This window comes from Pseudonaja textilis, chromosome 9 (genome assembly GCF_049901715.1).
Source record: "Pseudonaja textilis isolate UNSWEBS1 chromosome 9, rPseTex1.2, whole genome shotgun sequence".
Lineage (NCBI taxonomy): Eukaryota > Metazoa > Chordata > Lepidosauria > Squamata > Elapidae > Pseudonaja > Pseudonaja textilis.
In genome coordinates, this window is record NC_141998.1 from 23,215,250 (window position 1) to 23,235,879 (window position 20,630).

The 20,630-nt window shown below is 42.2% G+C and overlaps 1 long non-coding RNA gene across 2 annotated transcripts in view; it reads left to right on the forward strand.

Moving 5' to 3' along the window:
* The window catches only part of LOC148125063 (uncharacterized), a 558,115-nt gene that overhangs the window by 24,550 nt on the left and 512,935 nt on the right, over positions 1 to 20,630 (forward strand). For both annotated transcript variants that reach the window (XR_015744685.1, XR_015744684.1), the window contains exon 2: positions 11,923 to 12,025. This is a non-coding gene — a long non-coding RNA (uncharacterized LOC148125063). The remainder of the gene's footprint in view (positions 1 to 11,922; positions 12,026 to 20,630) is intronic.

The following is a 20,630-nucleotide window of genomic DNA, read 5'->3' on the forward strand; positions in this document are numbered from 1 at the left end:
TGCCGAGGATTTCCTAGATTCCCTGCATTCTTTCTGGATTTCTTGCTTTGCAACCATGGTGCTAACAGCGTTGGGCTGGACTATTTGCAGCCAGAGGCTGGTTGAGGTGTGTGTGTGTGTGTGTGTGTGTGTGTGTGTGTGTGTCCCACTTTGCTCTGGGACTTGCCCGAAACATGGGAGCGTTTGGGGAAATTTGGAGCAATAAAAGGGTGGTTTTAACCTCCCAGAATTTACTCTGCCTGCTTCTGTATTCTGGCCCATTCCAAGTCCTCCAAAGGAATGTGAACTTTGTCACCCACCATGAACAGTGTGACCGTGAATCAAGACAAGCACCTTCCTTGTGAACCTTATCGAAGATTTGGCGTGGCAGAGAGTGTATTTTGAACACAAGTATGCTCCCTTTATTCCCATTATTCAATTATGACTTTTTCCTTGTCTTTCACTCAACAGTTTAATTAGCTCTCATTTACTAAGCAGTGCATTAAAAAAAAAAAGATCGGGGAAACAAACACGCCAAGAGATAATTATACCACGCCGTTCTGATGCTGTCTCAACAACTTAACATTGCTGCAACTATGGGGGGGGGGGGGATGACCTATTTGCAGTAACTTTAAGTGGCACCATATAATCTGTTTTACCTTCTAATCTACTCTAACATGGGTAGGATAGGGTAGGGTAGGATAGGGTAGCATAGCATAGCATAGCATAGCATAGCATAGCATAGCATAGCATAGCATAGCATAGAATATAATAGATATTGGATGTAGAGTAGAGTAGAGTAGAGTAGAGTAGAGTAGAGAAGAATAGAATAGAATAGAATAGAATAGAATAGAATAGAATAGAATAACAGGGTTGGAAGGGATCTTGGAGGTCTTCTAGTCCAACCCCCTGCTCTCCGTGTACATAAAAGAAAAGATACATTCGTCAAGAGTCCAGGATCATCAGGTGCAACACTTAATGATAGTCGTAGGGTACAATAAGCAGTCAAATCATACGAGCAAACAGTCAATATAAATCGTAAGGATACAAGCGACAAAGTTACAGTCATACAGTCACAAGTGGGAGGGGATGGATGACAAGGAGTGACGAGAAGATTAATAGTAATAGTAATGCAGACTTTGTAAATAGTTGGACAGTGTTGAGGGAATTATTTGTTAGCAGAGTGATGTTGTTCGGGAAAAAACTGTCCTCGTGTCTAGTTGTTCTGCTGTGCGGTGCTTTATAGCTTCATTTTTTTAAAACAAATTTTATTCAGTTTTTCACATTAAAAACAAAAATCCCTTTTTAGTGGACAACATATTTCCGGGTCATCACCTTTACATACAAATATGAGAGCAATTATACGTTCGTATATGCATACTTAATTATATTATTACCTTTTCCATTCCAAATTTTCAGTAAGGAGAGAAACAAACACATTAATTCTAGCCTCTTTCATTAATCTCAGTCGAAACATCTTTTTGTTTCATTTCAATTATTTCAAATATAATCCTTTAATATTTATTTTAAAAATAAAGATAAACAATATGTGTTTGCCTAATAATAATAATGATAATAATAAAAAAATTACCAATGTCTCTCCTTGCTTTTAATAGTCTATATTAACTTATTAATTTAGTTGGTTCTTTAGTCTGTCATATTCCCTTTCCATTACACATTCTTTTTATAAATTCTATATTAATACAAATTTTAACACTAAAACAAAAACAAAAACAAGTATAGGTTTCCCCCCTTTTACTGTTTTGAGTGTGACACCTCCATGATTACAATATATCTTTATTCCCTCATCTTGATTACCAATAAACCATTATTTTTAAGAAGTTACAATAATAATCATTACATGTTTTCATTTGGATTCCGCAGCATATTTTCCCCGCTTGATAAGAGTTATCAGTATCTATATTACCCTATTTTCTAACTGTTTTTAATTGCAGAAATATTCTTATTACCCCTTGTCACCCTGCAAAATCCCCTTTTTAATTCATCAACCATTATCTCTGAAAAAACAATTTCTTTTCAACATTTTACTGCTTCCGTATTTCTTTATTTCATGCACCTGTTTCTTACTGCTTCTCCTCCCCCTCTTTTCCCCATATCTTTTCTCATTCCAGTTTATATCCCTCTCTTTTTTAATATCTTCCTTTCCCCTTTTCTGCTGGGTCTTTCTGCCTTTCCTGGCTTCACAGGTATTTCCCCTTTTGATTGCCTTCTTAAATCTCAACTTTTTAACCTTCCTTCTTTCCCCACTTCTTTGTAGTGTTCTTTGTGTTAATTGTCTATTTAAAATGCCTTCTCCTTGAGTCGACTCCTCTTCCTCTGAAGCTCTTTTTTCTTGTTCTTCAATCGCCCATTTCCATTTGTTCTAACACAGAGCAAAGTGATTCACCTCTTTCCTGTAGTAATTCTCTCATATTTTAAAGTTCCATTTTTAATTCCCAAAGAGATATCATCATTACATACTCTTATATTTTATGATCGTTAAAAAAGAAAAAACAAACAAACCACTTTTACTTTCCTTCTTTCTTCTTTCAATTTTCTAAAGTTCTCAGTCATTCCAGCCGGGGGTTTATACCAAAAACATCAATCAATCCCACAGACAGTCGTTCCTTGCTTTTTTCTTTATTCTGGTTCTGCTTTCACTTTCTAAGATTCTTACTTTGTTTCAATATTTCTTTAATGTTATATCCACACAAGTTCATTCAGAAACAGGATGCTTTCCCTTTTGTTTGATCCCAAGTGTTTGTCAAAAGGTGGAACTCTCCATTATACAAAGTCTTCACCTTTTCCCCCTACTTTTTTATTTAGGGTTTTTCGAACCTCAATATTCCAGCACAGTCCAGTCTCCAATTTGTAAACTTTATTATTATTATTTTTTGACAATCTTAAGTCCAGCTTTATCTTATGGCTGTTTATTCCCAAAATATTTTAGTCCAATTTAGTTAAATCTTTAGTTTCAGCTTCTTCCTTTCCTGGTTCAAAGCGCTGCTTAGCTGTCAAAAATATTTTCTTTTTTTTCCCTCTCCCTTTGTAATTTCACCGCTCACTTTTCTTTTCTTAAAAATTCCATGTTACCGTAATCCTGGGGTACTTTTTGTTTAGTTGTTTCGCCCAATTGTCCCAGTTCAGATATTATCCACCTCTTTCTTCCCTCCTGCACAAATCTTAATCCAGCTGAGTCCTCCTCTTCAGGGTGGCCATTTTAAACCACCGCTGCAGTCGTCTTTGGGGGGGGGGAAAGACCAAGCCCGGGGGGGGGAGATGCAGCCCCCCTCAACCTGGCTTGCGGCTTCCCCTTACTCCACCGCCCCTCCAAGACAGCTTCAGCCCCTAATCGTAATGATCGGGGCTCTCCAACGAAAGAGCATGGACCATAGCCACAGAGAGTCGCGATCTACAGTCCATCAGTGAGGAGGCTCCGCCTTCTTCCAATAGCTTCATTTTGAGGGTAGGAGTTGGTAGGATGAGTATAATCATGAGGATGGGCAAGACAACAATGACTGGGATCCCTGGTGATCTCCGTGCATGATTGTTTTCTTGCAGACATTTCATTACCCAGCTAAGTAACATCATCAGTGCCAAAATGCTGGAATTTTTGTATTGTGTCTGGGCAGGACGATAAATTTCATGCACCTGCATTCCAACGTGTGTTCTTTTCAGATCCAACCCAGGTCTTAAATGTGAGGCTTGTCTCCTTTCAGTTTCTCGAGCTTGTTCCTCCCAACCCCCATGCTCAAAGCAGCGCCTCTCCCCCACCCTCAATTCTGTCCACTCAGCATTTCTGCAGAGTCGATTCTATCTTCTCGTCGCCCACGAGATTCTGTCCTTCGGAGGAGCCCAGATAGAGCCCTGATTGTTTTAGCATGGCACTGCAGCTGGGCCCATGGCTTATTTTGGTTTGGGAGTTATAAAAAGTAAATGTTTTGTCAATCTATCATCCTGAAGGAACCAGTCTGGAGACTTGTTAGCTCGGCTTATTTTTGTTTGGTTTCATTTAAGAGCACACATTCATCAAGGCTCAGCCATCTCCGCCAGACTTATAAAGTCATTGTATCCCAGTTTATTTAGATATGTCTGGCCTGTTATTTGGAGAAGAGGAAGAAGAAAGCTGTCCAGCTTAGGAGAGGATGTTGATCTATGGAACAAGAGATGCAAGTTTGGGAGAGGAAAAAAATTGGGCAAGCAAATAGTGGACAGGAAGAAAGAAAAAACAAGAGGGGCTGAGCAGGTAACTGTTGGCCTACTGTATGTAGAAGCGGCTTGGTTGAAGTCTGTAAGAAGTCAGAGCGATATTGAGCTGACCAGATTTAAGATTAAGGTAAAGGTTCCCCTGACACATACGTGCTAGTCGTTTCCGGCTCTAGGGGGCGGTGCTCATCTCTGTTACAAAGCCGAAGAGCCAGCGCTGTCCGAAGACGTCTCCGTGGTCATGTGGCCGGAAGGACTAAACACCGAAGGTGCGCAGAACGCTGTTCCCTTCCCACCAAAGGGGTCCCTATTTTTCTACTTGCATTTTTACGAGCTTTCGAACATGCTAGGTTGGCAGAACTGCTGGGACAAGGAACGGGAGCTCACTCTGTTACATGGTGCTAGGGATTCGAACCGCCGAACTGCCGACCTTTCTGATCAACAAGCACAGTGTCTTAGCCACTGAGCCACCTTTTAGATTTAAGATTAGACTAACGTTAATCATATTTGAATGCCAGTCATGTGTTTTAAGCACTTTGAAGGCATTTGTAGGAAGAGCAGAGGAGGAGGAGGAGGAGGAGGAAGAATAGAGGAGGAGGAAGAGGAGGAAAATTTGTCGAACTGGCTAAAGACCTATGCAATCCAACTTCTGCATTGCATGGAGTCCATTTAAACAAGTCCTAGTAGCTCCAAGTTATGTTCCCCAGCTGCTCCTTACAAGGTGTTTTCAGAGCTGGTTATGGTTATCAAGACCACTAGTCATTAACAGCTTTAATATACATTAATTAACTAATTAATTCATCACATTTCTCTACTACCCATCTCACCTAAGTGATTCCATAAATTCTCTTGAATGAATTGAAGAATGGCATGTGTTGAAAAGTAAGTCACCATTTGGTTCCTCCAGTCATTCCATTTTTCAGCCTGGATGAGATGAAGCAGATTCCCCAAATTGGACAAGAAAAAAAACGGGTGGTCCCCAGCTACGCTTAGAAGACCCAAGGGAGAAAATCCATGTTTTTATCCCTTTTGTAGTCATGGGTTACATGTAGAACTCCTTATAACAATCTTGGTGAGTTCCTTTAAGACGACTAAAGTCTAAAGCAGAGGTCTCCAAACTTGGCAACTCTAAGACTTGTGGACTTCAGCTCCCAGAATTCTCCAGCCAGCTGGCCAGAGAAGTCTGGGAGTTGAAGTTCACAAGTCTTAAAGTTGCCAAGTTTGGAGACCTCTGGTCTAAAGTCCATCCTGGTTTTATGATTAGATGGAGATCTGAACCAGAACTTTCTCTTCCCAACGAAACATTTAATCTCTATCTTTACACTAACTTTTTTTTTTGAAGCAGGAAGATAATTGTTGTTGTGTTTGTTTCACGAGGCCACCCCAATTCTCTAATGATTCTGACCTAGAGATAAGGTCCCCATGTTTTTAAAAAATGGTTTTCATTGAAGGTTGACTAAAGTCAAGAACTGCAGTGGTGCAGTGGTTAGAATGCAGTATTGCAGGCTATTTCTGCTTATAGAACAGAATAGAATTCTTTATTGGCCAAATGTGATTGGACACACAAGGAATTTGTCTTGGTGCAAATCTTTCAGTGTACATAAAAGAAAAGACGCATTCATCAAGAATCAAGAATTACAATGCTTAATAATAGTCATAAGGTACAATGGGCAATCAAATCATATTAGGAGACAATCAATACAAATCATAAGGATACAAGCGACAAAGTTACAGTCATAAGTGGGATGAGATGGGTGATACGAATGATGAGATGAATAATAATAGTAATGCAGACTTAGTAAGCAGTTGGACAGTGTTGAGGGAATTATTTGCTTAGCAGAGTGATGGCGTTCCAGAAAAACTGTCCTTGTGTCTAGTTGTTCTGGTGTGCAGTGCTCTATAGCGGCATTTTGAGGGTAAGAATTGAAACAGTTTATGTCCAGGATGTGAGATGTCTGTAAATATTTTCACAGCCCTCTTTTTGACTCGTGATCACTGGCTGCTAGCAGTTTGGCAGTTCTAATCTCACCAGGCTCAAGGTTGACTCAACCTTCCATCCTTCCGAGGTGGGTAAAATGAGGACACAGATTGTTGGGAGCAATTTGCTGAGTCTGTAAACTGCTTCAAGAGGGGTTATAAAGCACTGTAAAGCGGTATATAAATCTAAGTGCTGCTGCTATCTTCCTTCCTTCCTTCCTTCCTTCCTTCCTTCCTTCCTTCCTTCCTTCCTTCCTTCCTTCCTTCCTTCCTTCCTTCCTTCCTGCCTTTCCTTCCTTCCTTCCTTCCCTTCACAGTGGTTAGAATGCAGTATTGCAGGCTAATTCCGCCAATTGCCAGGAGTTCGATCCTGACTGGCTCAAGGTTGACTCCATCCTTCCATCCTTCTGTGGTCAGTAAACTGAGCACCCAGATTGTTGGGGGGCGAGAGGCTGACTCTGTAAAATCGCTTAGAGAGGGCTGTAAAAGCGCTGTAAAGCAGTATATAAGTCTAAGTGATATTATTATTGCTCTAGTGAAGCTTTCAGCACCGGGGTCCAACATCTCCTTTCACTGCCATCTACATCAGGTGTAAGAGATAGATTTGGAGGTTCTTCTTAGGTTCAGACCTCAGATAGCAGTGAGGGACCTGGAAGATGGTCCTCAAAGACCAACTGTCACAAATGGTTCCTTCCAAATGATTCTGTAGGAAAAAATGCTCTTTGTGTCTCGGTGGCGTCCCTTCCTCCACAACCAGAATGGAATCAGCCAAGTGCTCCATCATGTCACAAGCTCCTTTGATTCTTATCTCAAAGGCAGACACCCAGACAGCCAGTGGTGTGATGCTAATGTAGCCTCTGGCAGCCTTTGCCAAGTATTGATTAAGCATCCGATTTGCTTCCCTCGATAATAGGCCATCAGACTAAGCCAATAAGTGAGAAGAACACAAGCCTGTCACAATCATTCGATGCGACAGTGGAACCAATGGAGAGGAGAAGTGCCAGGATTGGATGATACAGAAGCGGAGGGGGCCATGAGAGCTGGGGAGGAAGGAAATCTGTCTTAGCAACAGCAGAAAACACTTCCTCCATGTCCCCCCAAAAAACACCCCATTATCCTTCCCTTCCAGTGTCCTCAGCTCGGTTACACTGGGAAATGCCTGAGTAGATTACTCAATATTTTGAGCTGGAATGTGCCGTTTCCACCCAGTTAGGAAATTAATAAGTGATGAAGATGAGTTTACGGGTTCCTTCCATCAGCCTTTAGAACAACGTTGAGGGTAAGAGGAGAAAGGATTTGATCTTCAGCTGGAGGAAATGGCTCTTGCCTTAATCATTCCCTTGGGGGCCACTCTGATTGCAAGAATTAGACAGGGGCACAGTAATGGTTAAGGGATCAGGCTAGAAATCGGGAGGCTGGGAGTTCTAGTCCTGCCTCAGGCATGAAGTCGGGTTGGGCCAATCACTCTTTCTCAGGTCTAGAAAGGAGGCAATAGCAAACAGATGGACAAACAGACAGGCTTTTCTCACCATCGTCTATAGGTAATCAGAATAGAACTGGAAGGGACCTTGGAGGTCTTCTAGTCCAACCCCTTGCTCACCAGGAGACCCTATATACCACTTCAGACAAGTGGCTGTCTAGTCTCTTTTTAAAAACCAGCCATTCCACTGGTTAATTGTTCTCATTTTCAGCAAATTTCTCCTCAATTCCAGGTTGCTTCTCTCCTTGATCAGTTTCCATCCATTGTTTCTTGTCCTGCCTTCAGGGGCTTTGGAAAATAAGTTGACTCCCTCTTCTTTGTGGCAGCCCCTCAAATATTGGAATACAGCTATTATGTACAAATGAAGACGTGTAGGTACAAATGAAGATTTAAGCAGACTTTAGTTAGTTGGAGCTGGTATGTGACTATTTCTATAAAATCTGTAGATCATTATAGCCAACCAGTTTTCAAAAATATTGAAGACCTTAGGAAGTTGTGACAGGAATAGTAGAGGAATTTTTTAGGTCATTTATTGGTTTCACGATATCGTTTTCCCACGGCTTCTTCCAGGACTCGCTGTATAAATGGGGCAAAGTATTCTCCCCTCATTGTGACTCTGGGATCCCATGTCAAACTATAGAACACATCAGAACCAGTGGTGGGATTCAAATGTTTTTACTACCAGTTCTGTGGGTATGGCTTGGTAGGCGTGGTGTGGCTTGGTGGGTGTAGCTTTGTGGGAGTGGCAGGGAAAGGATATACTGTAAAATCCCCATTCCCTCCCCACTCCTTGGGGAAGGTTACTGAAAAATCCCCATTCACTCCCTACCCCACTGACCTGCTTTCCAGCTCCGTTCTCCTGTGTAGGGCAACCAAAGAAGACCCAGCCAATCAGCTGGGACTCAATGGGAGGCAGAGAATAGATGGGGGCGGGGACAGTCAGAGGTGGGATTGGCCGGTTCTCCGAACTACTCCAAATTTTTGCTACCGGTTCTCCAGAACTGGTCAGAACCTGCTGAATACCACCTCTGGTCATAGCTGGTTGTAAACTGAGGTCATATACCTGTTCAATATCAGATTTTTTTCCTATAAATATGCTGCACTTCAATGATTGGATGGCCTAAACATCGGTATCTGAATATCAATCCTTTTAACATTCATATTTTGTTATGTTTTTAATCTTGGGGAAATGTTAATATATATTGTCTGAGATGTCATACGCTAAATAAATAATTTCAAGATCTATTAGAAAAAAGTAGACTGCATCTATCCAATTTCATCTTGGAAGATTTAGAATATTGGGCCCTTGGGAAAAAGTCAGGAAAAATACTTTCTGAATTTTCATTCCAGGTGATTTTTATATCCTCTGTGACAAAGAGTATCATTGGATCTCGATCATGCTCAGTCCTGGGTCAGAATTAGGCCGAATCTTTATATGGTTTAATGAAAAATAGTTTAATGAAAAGAAGGACTAGGGGTGACATGATAGCAGTGTTCCAATGTCTCAGGGGCTGCCCCAAAGAAGAGGGAGTCAAACTATTCTTCAAAGGAACTGAAGGCAGGACAAGAATCAATGAATGGAAACTCATCAAGGAGAGAAGCAACTTAGTTCTAAGGAGGAATTTACTGACAGTTAGATCAGTTAACCAATGGAACAACTTGCTTCCAGAGCAGAGGTGGTATTCAGCAGGTTCTGACCAGTTCTGGAGAACCAGTAGCAGAAATTTTGAGTAGTTTGGAGAAGGTGCAAATACCACCTCTGACTAGCAATTTTATAGTATCCTTCCCCTGCCACGCCCACCAAGCCATGCCCACAGAACCGGTAGTAAAAAAAAAAAAAAAAAGGAATCCCACCACTGGGTCAAATGCCTTTCCCACCCACAAGCATTCTCCGCCTTTCATAATGCATAAAGTCTCAAGTTGTTCTGTGTTTTCATAAAATCTCCAATCCAAACTCTGGCCACATGGATATTCGCTCGGCAAACCCAAGGGACCTTACACCCACATCCAAAGCTTATCTAGGATCGCTGTTCTAACTCAGACTAGCGGAGGCCTACAGCATGCTTAATACATTGACCATGGGGAATATCTCGAAAAAGAGCATCATGGAACATTTGCTTTCATTTGTTGTAATTATTCTGAAGCTTTGATGATTACTTTTACATTCTCGGTCCCAGATGAGATGAGATGAGATTCCCAGATGGAATTCCCTTGGAGGATGGATTAAAGTTGGCGAAATGGTAACAAATGAGATGTGTTATTTTCCGTTCAGTCACGAGGCCATTTTAATACCCAGCGTGGTTGATAGAAAATTCCTCTTTTAGAATGTATAAAACTATTAGGGTCTCCAATAAAGTTGGTCTCCAGTTACAGCTTTTGGTGTAAAGGAATGTTTACTGGTTTTAGGAAGGGAAAGAAACCATAAAGGATCTAGCAGTACCTTAAAGGCTATACATGCATTCTTGCGCGAAAGTTGGTACTTTTTGAGCTTGGTGGTTTCCTTGCAGATGTTTCATTACCAAACTTGGTAACATCATCAGTGCTACTGATGTTGATGAGAGGTGTCAAACCACCAAGCTCAGAGAGCACCAGAGATCTCAGACTTCAATCCTGGGCTAAAAATATTCTCTTTTATCGGTATAGAACCTAGTCCTGGGAAAAGGGTATTATATAGGTAGTCCTTAACTTTCAACCAATTGATTGGTGTCCATTAAGAGTTACCACAGATTGCCCCAAATGCTGCTTACAATCAGTATTTTCTCCCTGCTTGGGGGCAAAAACTGCTCCACAGCAAATGATAGGTTTACATAACGATCACAGCATTTGCTTAATGACGGCAGCATTCACTTGTTTTGCTTCGTGAACGCTGTTGAAAAGATAGTAAAATCAGGTCTGGTTTACAACCATCTCAATGTCAACCCTGAAGCTTCATTTTGAGCTAAGCGATAGAGAGGGGGAGGAATAGAGATAGCTGAGTTTTTGTAGCCAAAACAAAATACTTTCTCCTAGGAACCAAGGACATTCCCACAGGTGGCTGAAAAGGGGAGGAGTGAAGTTACCAGGCAACCAGATGGCACCTTGATTGGACCATATGACTGATTGTTTGGGGAACGGAGAAAACTTTTACTTTGAATTAGGTGAAAACTGCGGGAATATTCAGAGTCGGTTTTCACCAGCCTGTGCCAATATGATATATCCAATGAAACTATTCTTTGAGGAATCTACCTGCCTCAGAGTTCCGTATTACTTGAAACCCTGACGCCCAACTTACGACCATTATTGTGAGACTCAATTATGGTCATAACTTGAGGACTTTCCCCTGAATAGATGAGCTAGTACATATGACCAGAAGTGCATTTCCAGGGGACTATCTGTATTTAGCAACTCTGTGGTTCCTTAAAAGGCCTTTACACCATCAAGGCCATATCCTTCACCTCACTGAGGCTGAAGTGCAACACCTTATAACCTTTTGGCCTCTTCTAGCCTTTGCAGAAGTTGCAAGAAATGTTCTCAGGAGGAAAGCAGGACAACGCTGAAGCAGAACACTACCTCTGTAGAACACCCCTCTGTATTCAGAAGAGAGGGGGGCAATTGCTCTTGGAAGGGGTGCTTCCTGGAGAAAACTTATTTATTATTTATTTACTTTATTACATTTATGGAGCTGCTCAACTCAGTCAACTCTGGGCAGCTTACAATAAAAGCAATCTTCCTTTTAAAAAACAAAAAGCAATAAGTTGGCCAAACTATTATTTTTTTTAATGGAAACCAGAAAGAACATGCTCTGGTTTTGCAAAGCATCCATTAAAAACAACACCTCATCCCAACGCCTGGCGGGGGACGGAGAGAGCCAGTTCTTCAAGGGTCACTTAAAAGATGGTAGGAATTGGGGCAACATGAATATCTGGGAGATAGCATTCCACAGCGCAGGAAAGGTCCTTTGATTCTTCTTAGAAGTTTTGTGCTGCCTCTTAATTGTACTTACTGTATATGTAGCTATTGCAGTGTTTGGGAGAGGAGGAGGAGGAGGAGGAGGAGGAGAGCAGAAATGAATGAAAAGTTGCAGTATGTACGCTCTATGTGAAGGCAGCTAGGTCTCAAACCTGGAGCTGAATCTTCTGGTGAAAATCTAACTCACCCATATTGTAGAGAAATTGTTTTGGGTGGTTTCTTTTTTTTTTTTCCCTTTTTATTTTTGCAGACAATAAACCTGTTAATCCTTAAGGCTGAAAGACTGTTTTGCTGGACATTATAACACACCTGTCCTTCTGTTCCATTGTTAGATGTTTCGCAACAGACCTGAGATGGAAAGATGCAAAAAGATGTCCTACTTTCCCTGGGCCCCAATCAAGACACTCATCGCCTCACAACCGGTTTCCAGCACATGTAAGTAATCTAGAGATATCTGTCAGGATTCTGGCAGTTACCTCCATTTAAATCATGAGTCTTGAGCCAAACTAAACAGTGGAACAACTTGCCTCCAGCAATTGAGGATGCTCTAACACTGGAAGTTTTTAAGAAGATGTTGGACAACCGTTTGTCTGAAGTGGTGTAGGGTTTCCTGCTTAGGCAAGGGGTTGGACTAGAAGACCTCCAAGGTCCCTTCCAACTTTGTTTCTGTTTCTATTCTATTCTATTCTATTCTATTCTATTCTATTCTATTCTATTCTATTCTATTCTATTCTATTCTATTCTATTCTATTCTATTCTATTCTAAATGAGGTGCCAAAACAGCATTCATCTGGACATGAATGAGGTCCAGTGAAGTGCTCTCTCTGAAGGGTGCAATCCAGGCACTATACTTGGATCAGACTTGAAACAAGTCTTCCATCTCTTCACTGCACTGGAAATGAACTTCTGGTCATACATACTAGCTCATCTTTTCGGGCAAAGGATGTGGTTGCCCCCTTCTGTTCTGTAGCATTGCAATGTACGCACCATGCTTTGTGCATAAGTTGATTCAAAGTAGTGCTGCTTTGTAGACGTCTTTGTCAAGATTGGGCGCCTACGAAGCATTGCATAATTCCAGGGCCTCTTGTGCAGGTTGTCTTGGGTCAACAATGGCATATAAGAATAGATTGGAATATACAAAACCAGATTTTTTTAAAAAAGTATATTTGTGTAGGTTAAGGCATATAATATATACGTTTGTTGTCTGCAAGATGGAGCTAAAAGACTTCCTTAGGTCAGGAAAGTTGCAAAGGAAATAAAAGCAGAGATATTGGCAGTCTTCAAATGTGTTGAATGACACGAAACCAATGGAATCATGATTCATATTTACATAGAAAGAATGTACCCTGATTTCTACATCCCTTGTCCCCTACGAGCCAATGAGTTACAATTCATAAACTAATTCCCTTTCCTTCCCAGCAGAAGGGAAAGTGGCTGTTGCTGGATGGGAGAGGGAGCAAGGGATTGTGAGAGTGACTGGGAAATTGTCACAGAATGTTGAAAATGAAAATCACATGACTGCAGAAGCAGCCCAGCTATATATCAGCAGCAGCCAGTAGCACTGAAGTAGCCATAACTTTCCCAAATATTCCCTTGAGGGTCTAAGATCTTGGATGCATTCTGTAATTTAACCTATTTGAGGTACCTTGGTTCAAAAACCATTGTATTTTGACTCCAGGAGTCATTGATCGAAACATTTGGAAGACATTAAACTGATTGTATATACAACCTCCATCCAGTAGATGGCAATGCTCAATATCCTTATGGTTTATCTCCTCTCCTCTCCTTTTTTTCTTGCAGAAATTCCTAAAAAGTGCTACCTATGAAACTTCTTGTAGGGTGGGAAGAACGCGACTTACATGAAAATAGCGCTTTCATAAAATAGATAAATTCCCAAATAGTCCCCCCCACCCTATTTTCTGGGGGGTGGGGGGAGAGAATTGAAACTATTTTTAAAAAAAATAAAATAGAAAATAGTGTTGAAAGAGTTGATGATGTATATTTGTCAATGTATAATCTTGGAGTGGAAATGGAATGTTGAATTGCAATGAACACCAAAGGAATCACCAAACCAGGAATAAGCCAGGACCAGAAGCAAAGGGATTAATGTTTAGATCAAGCTAGCTCGGCACTTCTCAAATTTGGCCTCTTTACAATGAGTGGACTTCAGCTCCCCAAATTCCACGCTGGCTGAGGAATTCTGGGAGTTGAAGTCCACACATTTTAAAGTGGCCTAGGTCAGGGAGTCTCCAACCTTGGCAAGGAATTCTGAGAGTTGAAGTCCGCAAGTCTTAAAGTTGCCAAGGTTGGAGACTCCTGGTCTAGATCAATAGTGAAGTGCAACAGTCTTCCAATCTAAGAGAGTGAGACGTAGATGCTTACTTTCTTCCAAGCTTGAAGTTGATGTTCTACCAGGCTTCTTCTGAATTTGAAATATTGGACCCGTCACGCTCCTGAAATATTTCTATCTGTATCTAATGCCTAAAATACCTGTTCTTTCACACAGGTATTTATTTATACACACAGAGAACGTACTAGCCCTCCTAAAAGTGCTTGTAGGGTGTGTTTCAAGAGCCTCCACTTTGCAGCCACTTCTGTCAGATCAAGGCAAGGGAACCTCCATTGTCCTTTTTTACATTTTGAAAATGGAACAAAAGAATAAATGGGATCCTTGTCTCCAAGGCAGATTCCCCCCCTCCCCTTCTTCTCCTTCCCTGTCCCTCTCCCTCTCTCGCTTTCACAGCTTTCACACGGAATGAGCTGCAGGTGTTTTACTACAAACACAAAAGTTAACAAGGCTAGAGGTGTTGGCCAACAGCCAAAAGAAGAAAATTGCCCAGAAGAGTAAGATGAGAAAACGACCAGAATTGTCCCATGCTGAGTTTTTGTACCTTTGTGACTCCCCCCAAAACGAATGCATCGGTCAGTAATCAAAGGTTTGCAAAGTCCTTTGGCTTCTTGGCCTCTGAATCAAAGACCATCTGCCAGGATGTTGTTGTCCTTTGAAAGCTATCAACCATATCCTGATCTCAGTTACGCCACTGTAAGCCCGTAACTTTGTCCCGGAGAGAATCAAAAGGAGTTACTCTGTCGGGCCGTGCATCAGGGCAACCAACTGATGAAAATCTAAATTTGTAACCCCCGCCCATTTCCTGCAAGCATATGTTTCTCTCGCCAGAGTAATATTGGTGGCCCATTTCCCCCCTTTGCTTCCCTTCTCTGGAGCTGGTACGAAACTCTCTGGGTTATTGTCTCCCCGTTGCCCATCTCAATCAAAGTCGGAGTTCAATGAAAGTGCGAGACACAAAGACAAAGCGGTGTGGTTACTGATCTCGGCCTTCTGCTCTCATTCTCTTTGGACGCCAAAGTCTTCCTTGCCAAGCCCATCCTCAGATGTCCCAATAAAAACCACGCTTTGTCTAGCACTTGCAAATGTTGATGACAAGGGAGTGGGGGAAAAGGGTGGGCTGCCTCTCTTTATTGCTTTGAAAAAAAAGGCTGCCTGATGGGGTGGGGGGGGGATGTGTCTTATTGAACAATTAAAACAAGGGATTTTGCAAGAAAAGCAGGCAAGCGCTTTTGAGGATGCCGAGCGAGGAAGGAAGTTCTCTTGAACAAACAAGGCGGAACCTCTGCACTCAGGTGACAGGTCCAACTGTCACACAGTGGGAACTAAAATTAGGAGAAGCCTGCTCATACAGGTCATGCTGGATTACAGAGATAGGCAGATGGGGAATCAAAGTAAAAGGGAGTCCGGGGAAGGAAGTCATGGCTGTTCACTCTGGGTTGCTTTGAAGTATGGCAGTCTACTCAAGGGGAATCGGCTTCGGCACAAGTAAACCCTAGCCACCAAGTCCAGCTGGAGGCAAAATGTAATTTATTTGGTGATCCAAGAAGCACAGCTCAAAGGAAAGAACTGTAGTAGGGTAGTAAGCACTTCCTTCCTCGGAAGAAGGTCGTTGGTTCAACCTGAAGCATAGTTTGTATGATTGATTGATTTTAAAACATTTCTATGGCCATCCATCTTTTAGGCAACTGTGGGCAGCTCCTGGGTTGAACCAAGAAAGATTCCTGGTTGAAACTGTAAAGGTGCAGCTTTTGGCAATTATTGAAGTCCAATTTATGGAGGAGGCCAGGTTGAGTAAGGTAGGCAGCAGGAGTGGGATTCCAATTTTTAACAACCGGTTCTGTGGGCATGGCTTAGGTGGTGGGTGTGGCTTGGTGGTCATGTGACTGGGTGGACATGGCGTGGTGGTCATGTTAATGGCCAACTCAACATCACTCACATCGAGGCACGCATCTCCTCACCTGGCCTGTGGGGATGCTGCAACAGCCGTAAGTGTGAAAAATGGTCATAAGTCTCTTTTTTCAGTGCCATTATAACTTTGAATGGTCACTCCACAGAAGCAAAATACCAGCAAAGGAGGGGAACAAAACTCCAGAGAAGTTCCAGAGACAGGAAGTCTAGTCCTGCCAAGAATGTAATAAGGGTTAACGGAGAGGCAGTTTCTATAAGCAACACCAGAATGTTTCCTTCCTGCCTTCCTTACAGGATTAGCCCAGTAATTTCTTCTAACAACAGGTTCTCCGAACTGCTTAGAATGTTAACAACCAGTTCTAGTGAATAGGTGCGAACCTATAGAATCCCACCCCTGGTAGGCAGTCCTAAGCGAAGCAGAATATTGATTTAACTCAATGTTAAGTACAGAGGGGAAAAAAAAAAAAGCATTTAGGCCAACAACTCTTCTGAGAAGTAATCCAGTTCATTCAGAAGATACATATTACTTGACTGGTATTAAAGCAAAAAACGCTTCATTGCCACCGAGCTGAAATCCGAATCTAGTTTTCCCAATTTGTAGTATTCAAAACTTTGAAAGTACCGTATTCCTGTGTTATAGGTATCAAGGCCTTTTCAAACCGAAGCTGAAATATTTTGGTCACTAAATGAGGATTCCTTGGAAAAGGCCCTGGTGTTGGGAAAGATGGAAGGCAAAAGGAGAAGGGGATGGCATAGGAGGAGATAGTGAGATAGTATCATCAATGCAATGAACGTAACAGAATAGCAGAGTTGGAAGGGACCTTGGAGATCTTCTAGTCCAGTCCTCTGCTCCTATACCATTCCAGACAAGTGGAATTGACTAGTTTCCATCCGTTGCTTCTTGTCTTGCTTTCAGGTGCTTTGGAAAATAAATTGACTTCTTTGTAGCAGCCCCTCAAATACTGGAAGACTGTTGTCATGTCATGCCCAGTCCTTTTTTTTCTCTAGACTAGCCATGCCCGGTTCCTGCAACTGTTCTTCATATGTTTTAGCCTCTAGTAGCCCTTTAATCATCTTAGTTGCTCTAGTAGAGACGAGGGGCTTTAGCCTCTGAAGGGTCAAGGTTGTGGAGGGTTGTTGTTTTTCTTTTTTTGGAAGGGGGAGGGTGCGTTATGTCATAATATCGATAGCTTCTCAAAAGCCACTTTCTCTTCTGTGTGTGTGCGCACCAGAGAAAGGGGCCTCACATTTCCTCCCGACCAGGGAATGTAAGCCGATCTTGGCCACGGAATTCTTTGCTCAGCAATTTTGGGCTTGTTTTCATTGGCCAGTCCTGAAAGCCGTTTGGGATGCTGTACCTTTGCCAAGAGAAAGGCTCTGTGGAGGTTGATTCTGCAGGAGAGAGGCGGGGCACGGGTGGAAGTGGGGACATTTAATTGGACCTGAGGAAAGCCAGGCTCCGAGATTGTTCAAACAGTTTACAGGCTGGGCAAAAGGGAGCATTCAGAGATGGGCAGTTCATTTTCCCAAAGGGCCATATGAGAAACTGGGACGGCTGTGGAGGGCTGAACTGGTAGGGCTGCGAAGGTGCAGAGAGACAGAGGCATGCAAGTTGAAAAAATAAAGCAGTTGCTTTCAAAATAAAAGCAATGCAGTTGTATGGCATGTATGGCATATACCGGGGTGTCAAACTCAAGGCCCAGGGGGCAGATTTGGCCCATGGGGTGCTTAGATCTGGCCTGCAGGGCTGCCCTGGAAACAGCAAAAGAGCCAGACGTGGTGATGGGGGCCCCATAAAATGCCCAGATCTGGTTTACAAAAAACTGAGCAGTGCTACGACCTTGGTGGATTCTTTTATTTGCTAGAGAAGAAGGAAATAGGAGGTGGTCCTATTGGCCATGCCATTAACAGATTAACAGAGTTGGAAGGGACTGTGTAGGTCATCTAGTCCCACCCCCTGCCCAAGCAGGAGACCCGACCCCATTTCTGACAAATGGCAATCCAACCTCTTTTTGAAAGCCTCCGGTAATCCATCTCCTGTATCTTCTCAAAACAGCTAGACTTCTCTTGAATGCAAATCACGGAGGCAACTCATGGGTGGCAGAAGTAGACGAGATACCATCTTTCAACAAGCCTAGTTAAAATACCAGGTGGAGATTTGGACTTCTTTCTTTAACTTCTCCAGCCAGAGGAATTCTGGGAGTTGATGTCCAGACATCTAAACTTTGCTAAATTTGAGAAACACGTCACTAGAGGAATCCCACCCAAATTTGATAGACTTAAATAGCACTTAGACTTATAACGGTGCTTTCCAGCCCTCTCTAAGTAGTTGACAGAGTCAGCTGAAGGATGGAAGTCTGAGTCAACCTTAAGCCAGTCAGGATCGAACTGGTGACAGTGGGCAGAATTAGCCTGCAATACTGCATTCTAACCATAGGGAGGGAGGGAGGGAAGAAAGAAAGGAAGATATATATATATATGTATATGTACACATTTCAATTTTTCGTTCCCCTTTTTGGTGAATCAAGCTACCCGCGTAAGTTATAAATGATTTATTTAAGATGTACAACAGCAAATCATTTAAAAAGAAAGCCATCTCAGTAAGTAACAATTTTATATAACAAATTCTGGATGAGAAATAAAATTTCCGCCCTTTTGAGCTAATGTTTCATTTTAAAAATGAAAATAAACCCTCTTTGTTGAATTGTAGCCCATCTTACATTGTTAATGAATCAGATTATCGGAGTAAACCTCAGTAAAGCCCTAACTGTAAAAAGATTATTTATCATGAAATCCCAATAAGCTTCGGTGGGGTTGTGCCATCCTCACCCACGTTAACAATATGAAGGCTGTGTATTTTTATAAATATATCGTCATATTTTTCCTGGAGCATTTAAAATAAGATTTATGTATATTTCTGGCCCCCTCCCCGCCTCAGGATCAACATAATGATCTCCATTATTCCCTCGAGGCAATTAAAATTGGAATTTTGACATTTAAGGTATTATTCTCCCCCTTCATTAAACAATTATAAATAATAGCAATAATTAGCAAATTTGCGCTATTCATTCTCCTGCGAAGTAAACCTTTCAGGTTCATAATCAGAGCTGTTAAGGCTCACCTTTTAATCAAAGGATTGGCTGCTTTAAAGAAAACCCGAAGCTGCTGGTTTGCTTACAGGTGATGGATAATTATGAAAGTCTGGGCCAATCTAAACACTGATGGACAGTTGAGAAGACTTAATGGTTGGGCTAAAGGAACATTTTCCCATAACTTGGCCTGTTTTCCTTCTGCCTATCTCAGGGGTCCCTAGGCTGAAGAATTCTGGAAGTTGAAGTCCACAAGCCTTAAGGTTGCCAAGTTCGGAGACCTCTGGCCTATCTAGAGGCAGAGGGTTTTCCAAATTCAATGTAATCTGTGAGGGAGCGTATACATTTCTGAGCTCTACATTGGGTCATTTCCCCAAGAAATTTGATCATTCCAGAGGGCCGTTCAAACCTGTTATGACCCGGGGCGTGGCACAAAGGCAACACAGTCAAATAAGCAATAATCCCTTTATTATCTCCAACTTTTCCCCCAATGTCCAGGTTACTTTCGGTTGGAGAAAAATTCTCCCAGGAACAGCCTTTAACTGTAGAAAATTCAGTCCAAAACAAGGTACATATACAGATTGTAACTAAAAATCCAAACAAATCAAGCTGAAGTAATTAACTTGACAGGGCAGGAGAAGGAATTTCAGACTGTGGCAAAACTCACACAGTTGGGAAAACACCAGGAACACAGATAAGCCACAACGATACAAGACAACTTCCCATTTGCTCCCAACATCTTGCTGTGCGCAGCTTCCTTTTTTTCCTCTTCCTCTTTCCTCTTTTATACACTGTGTTCCCAGCTGCAGCTAATGAAGGGAATCAGGGCCCTTTCCTCCCCGGTAAGCCATGCAACTCACATTGCTCCCTTCTCCGTTCTTCCCTGCGTACCCAAGGATGAAAAGGGGGTGGACCTGGGTCTTCCTCTCAACTTCCTCTCCCTTGTTCTACCTCTCCCCTGCTCTGCCCAGCCAGACTTGCCCTTCCCCAGTTTCCTCCATAGCCAACAGAGCCACACTCCCACTCCCTGTCAGCTGTTCTGCTTCCCCCTCCGAGTCAGATTCCAACACGGGCACGACAAAACCAGTCCAATTTAAGTGGCTCGTAATTCATTTGATCTACGGATTTGGGCAGGATGAATTTTCTCCACGGGGCTAAATAATAACAATTAAGTTGTCCTTGTGGTACTGAATGGCTTTTACCGCCCTGAAAAATCCAGCGTGTTTTCTCAGCCATTGGGGTGAAAGCTGGGCTGTAGGTTTTTAACACAGGTAATCCTTGACTTACAACAGTTCCTTAGGGACCATTTGAAGTTACAGTGGCATTGGAAAAAAGGCTCTTATGACCATTTTTCACACTTAACAATCACTGCAGGATTCCCCATGATCATGTGATCAGAATTCAAACGCTTCACATTTATGACGGTTGCAGTGTCCCTTTTGCGACCTTCTGGCAAGCAATGGGGAAACCAAGGTTCACTTAACAGCCATGTTACTAACTTAACAGCTGTGGTGATTCACTTAAGAGAAAGGTTGTAAAACGGGGCAAAACTCACTTAAGAAATGTCTCGCTTAGCAACAGAAATGTTGGGCTCCATTGTGGTCATAAGCTGAGGGCTACCTATAATACAAAGACTTCCCCATCTGGTACTGTATCTTGTTTAACGTCACTTGAAAAGAATAAGAACTAACTT